Source organism: Oncorhynchus nerka, unplaced genomic scaffold, assembly GCF_034236695.1.
Source record: "Oncorhynchus nerka isolate Pitt River unplaced genomic scaffold, Oner_Uvic_2.0 unplaced_scaffold_7000, whole genome shotgun sequence".
Taxonomy (NCBI): Eukaryota; Metazoa; Chordata; class Actinopteri; order Salmoniformes; family Salmonidae; genus Oncorhynchus; species Oncorhynchus nerka.
Window position 1 is genome coordinate 1 of NW_027034315.1, and position 4477 is coordinate 4477.

A 4477-nucleotide genomic window follows, 5' to 3' on the forward strand; every position below is an offset into this window, starting at 1 on the left:
TACAGTTTTACTGTGAACACTGAGGCTGTACCCACTAAGTTACAGTTTTACTGTGAACACCGAGGCTGTACCCACTAAGTTACAGTTTTACTGTGAACACTGAGGCTGTACCCACTAAGTTACAGTTTTACTGTGAACACTGAGGCTGTACCTGCTTTAAGTTACAGTTTTACTGTGAACACTGAGGCTGTACCCACTAAGTTACAGTTTCACTGTGAACCCTGAGGCTGTACCTGCTTTAAGTTACAGTTTTACTGTGAACACTGAGGCTGTACCCACTAAGTTACAGTTTTACTGTGAACACTGAGGCTGTACCCACTAAGTTATAGTTTTACTGTGAACACTGAGGCTGTACCCACTAGGTTACAGTTTCACTGTGAACACTGAGGCTGTACCTGCTTTAAGTTACAGTTTATCGTGAACACTGAGGCTGTACTCCACTAAGTTACAGTTTTACTGTGAACACTGAGGCTGTACCTGCTTTAAGTTACAGTTTTACTGTGAACACCGAGGCTGTACCTGGTTGCTGTGAACACTTGTACTCTGCTTTAAGTTACAGTTTTACTCAGAACACTGAGGCTGTACCTGCTTTGGTTACAGTTTTACTGTTAACACTGAGGCTGTACCTGCTTTAAGTTACAGTTTTACTGTTAACACTGAGGCTGTACCTGCTTTAAGTTGCAGTTTTACTGTGAACACTGAGGCTCACCTGCTTTAAGTTACAGTTTTACTGTGAACACTGGAGGCTGTACCCACTAAGTTACAGTTTTACTGTGAACACTGAGGCTGTACCTGCTTTAAGTTACAGTTTTACTGTGAACACTGAGGCTGTACCCACTAAGTTACAGTTTTACTGTGAAACACTGAGTATGGTACCTGCTTTAAGTTAGCTTTACAATGGAAAAATGCATCCCATAATATTTTAACACGGAAATGGCTGTTACATCATTCAGCCTACAGTAGCAGCCAATGTGTGGTGTTCAATGTAGATCTACATTCCATGAGACTTATGAAGAGAAACATACAGGGCTTCACATGAACCACTTTACCATAGGGTTAAAGGTCATGACCAGAGGGTTAAAGGTCAGGGTTAATGTGTAGCTCTGTCTCTCCAGACCTGAGGGTTAAAGGTCAGGGTTAATGTGTATCTCTGTCTCTCTCAGACCTGAGGGTTAAAGGTCAGGGTTAATGCGATCTCTGTCTCTCTCCAGACCTGAGGGGTTAAAGGTCAGGGTTAATGCGTATCTCTGTCTCTCTCCAGACCTGGGAGGGTTAAAGGTCAGGGTTAATGCGTATCTCTGTCTCTCTCCAGACCTGAGGGTTAAAGGTCAGGGTTAATGCGTATCTCTGTCTCTCTCCAGACCCGAGGGTTAAAGGTCAGGGTTAATGTATCTCTGTCTCTCCAGACCTGAGGGTTAAAGGTCAGGGTTAATGTGTATCTCTGTCTCTCTCCAGACCTGAGGGTTAAAGGTCAGGGTTAATGTGTATCTCTGTCTCTCCAGACCTGAGGGTTAAAGGTCAGGAGTTAATGTGTATCTCTGTCTCTCTCCAGACCTGAGGGTTAAAGGTCAGGTTAATGTGTATCTCTGTCTCTCTCTCCAGACCTGAGGGTTAAAGGTCAGGTTAATGTGTATCTCTGTCTCTCTCCAGACCTGAGGTTAAAGGTCAGGGTTAATGTGTATCTCTGTCTCTCTCCAGACCTGAGGGTTAAAGGTCAGGGTTAATGTATCTCTGTCTCTCTCCAGACCTGAGGGTTAAAGGTCAGGGTTAATGTATCTCTGTCTCTCTCCAGACCTGAGGGTTAAAGGTCAGGGTTAATGTGTATCTCTGTCTCTCTCCAGACCTGAGGGTTAAAGGTCAGGGTTAATATATAACTGATGTATCAGACTGTATTTGAGGGTTAAAGGTCAGGGTTAATATATAACTGATATGTCTGTGTTAGTTAGGGGTTAAAGGTCAGGTTAATATATAACTGATATGTCACTGTGTTATTTAGGTTAAAGGTCAGGGTTAATATATAACTGATATGTCACTGTTAGTTAGGGGTTAAAGGGTTAATATATCTGATAGTTAGGGTTAAAGGTCAGGTTAATATATAACTGATATGTCACTGTGTTAGTTAGGGTTAGTTAAAGGTCAGGGTTAATATATAACTGATATGTCACTGTGTTAGTTAGGGGTTAAAGGTCAGGGTTAATATATAACTGATATGTCACTGTGTTAGGGGTTAAAGGTGGGGTTAATATATAACTGATATGTCACAATTAGTTAGGGTTAGGGTTAAAGGTCAGGGTTAATATATAACTGATATGTCACTGTGTTAGTTAGGGGTTAAAGGTCAGGGTTAATATATAACTGATATGTCACTGTGTTAGTTAGGGGTTAAAGGTCAGGGTTAATATATAACTGTTAGGTTAGGGGTTAAAGGTCAGGGTTAATATATAACTGATATGTCACTGTGTTAGTTAGGGGTTAAAGGTCAGGTTAATATATAACTGATATGTCACTGTGTTAGTTAGGGGTTAAAGGTCAGGGTTAATATATAACTGATATGTCACTGTGTTAGGGGTTAAAGGTCAGGTTAATATATAACTGATATGTCACTGTGTTAGTTAGGTCAGGGGTTAAAGGTCAGGGTTAATATATAACTGATATGTCACTGTTAGTTAGGGTTAAAGGTCAGGGTTAATATATAACTGATATGTCACTGTGTTAGTTAGGTTAAAGGTCAGGTTAATATATAACTGATATGTCACTGTGTTAGGGTTAAAGGTCAGGGTTTGATATGTCACTGTTTAGGGGTTAACATATAGGGGATATGTCTGTTAGTTAGGTTAAAGGTCAGGGTTAATATATAACTGATATGTCACTGTGTTAGTTAGGGTTAAAGGTCAGGGTTAATATATAACTGATATGTCACTGTGTTAGTTAGGGGTTAAAGGTCAGGGTTAATATATAACTGATATGTCACTGTGTTAATTGTAGGGTCAGGGGTTAAAGGTCAGGGTTAATATATAACTGATATGTCACTGTGTTAGTTAGGTCAGGGGTTAAAGGTCAGGGTTAATATATAACTGATATGTCACTGTGTTAGGGTTAAAGGTCAGGGTTAATATATAACTGATATGTCACTGTGTTAGTTAGGGTCAGGGGTTAAAGGTCAGGGTTAATATATAACTGATATGTCACTGTTAGTAGGGTAGGGGTTAAAGGTCAGGGTTAATATATAACTGATATGTCACCGTGTTAGGGGTTAAAGGTCAGGGTTAATATATAACTGATATGTCACTGTTAGTTAGGGTTAAAGGTCAGGGTTAATATATAACTGATATGTCACTGTGTTAGTTAGGGGTTAAAGGTCAGGGTTAATATATAACTGATATGTCACTGTGTTAGTTAGGGGTTAAAGGTCAGGTTAATATATAACTGATATGTCACTGTGTTAGTTAGGGGTTAAAGGTCAGGGTTAATATATAACTGATATGTCACTGTGTTAGTTAGGGGGTTAAAGGTCAGGGTTAATATATAACTGATATGTCACTGTGTTAGGGGTTAAAGGTCAGGGTTAATATATAACTGATATGTCACTGTGTTAGGGTTTCAGGGTTAATATATAACTGATATGTCACTGTCAGGGTTAGGTCAGGGGTTAAAGGTCAGGTTAATATATAACTGATATGTCACTGTTGTTAGGGTTAAAGGTCAGTTAATATATAACTGGTCACTGTGTTAGGGTTAAAGGTCAGGGTTAATATATAACTGATATGTCACTGTGTTAGTTAGTCAGGGTTAAAGGTCAGGGTTAATATATAACTGATATGTCACTGTGTTAGGGGTTAAAGGTCAGGGTTAATATATAACTGATATGTCATCACTGTGTTATGTCACTGGTTAAAGGTCAGGGTTAATATATAACTGATATGTCACTGTGTTGTTAGGGGTTAAAGGTCAGGTTAATATATAACTGATATGTCACTGTGTTAGTTAGGGTCAGGGGTTAAAGGTCAGGGTTAATATATAACTGATATGTCACTGTGTTAGGGGTTAAAGGTCAGGGTTAATATATAACTGATATGTCACTGTCTTAGTAGGGTTAAAGGTCAGGGTTAATATATAACTGATATGTCACTGTGTTAGTTAGGGGTTAAGGTCAGGGTTGATATATAACTGATATGTCACCGTGTTAGGGTTAAAGGTCAGGGTTAATATATAACTGATATGTCACTGTGTTAGTTAGGGGTTAAAGGTCAGGGTTAATATATAACTGATATGTCACAGGGGTTAGGTCAGGTTAATATATAACTGATATGTCACTGTGTTAGTTAGGGTTAAAGGTCAGGTTAATATATAACTGATATGTCACTGTGTTAGTTAGGGTTAAAGGTCAGGGTTAATATATAACTGATATGTCACTGTGTTAGTTAGGGGTTAAAGGTCAGGGTTAATATATAACTGATATGTCACTGTGTTAGTTAGG

General features: G+C 39.0%; 2 long non-coding RNA genes across 5 annotated transcripts; both read left to right on the top strand.

Annotated features, from left to right (window-relative positions):
- The first annotated feature begins 2134 nt into the window (after window positions 1-2134).
- Window positions 2135-2484, top strand: LOC135566147 (uncharacterized). Its single transcript, XR_010461990.1, has 3 exons — window positions 2135-2186; window positions 2287-2374; window positions 2414-2484. It is a non-coding gene; the product is annotated as an uncharacterized LOC135566147 (long non-coding RNA).
- Window positions 2483-4272, top strand: LOC135566146 (uncharacterized). Of its 4 annotated transcripts, none has more exons than XR_010461988.1 (5): window positions 2483-2528; window positions 2891-2941; window positions 3103-3159; window positions 3308-3459; window positions 4196-4272. It is a non-coding gene; the product is annotated as an uncharacterized LOC135566146 (long non-coding RNA). The 4 variants fall into 4 exon arrangements; XR_010461989.1 differs by lacking the exon at window positions 4196-4272 and adding an exon at window positions 3953-4083 and having other exon boundaries at window positions 3308-3465; XR_010461986.1 differs by lacking the exon at window positions 4196-4272 and having other exon boundaries at window positions 3308-3601.
- The last annotated feature ends 205 nt before the right edge of the window (window positions 4273-4477 follow it).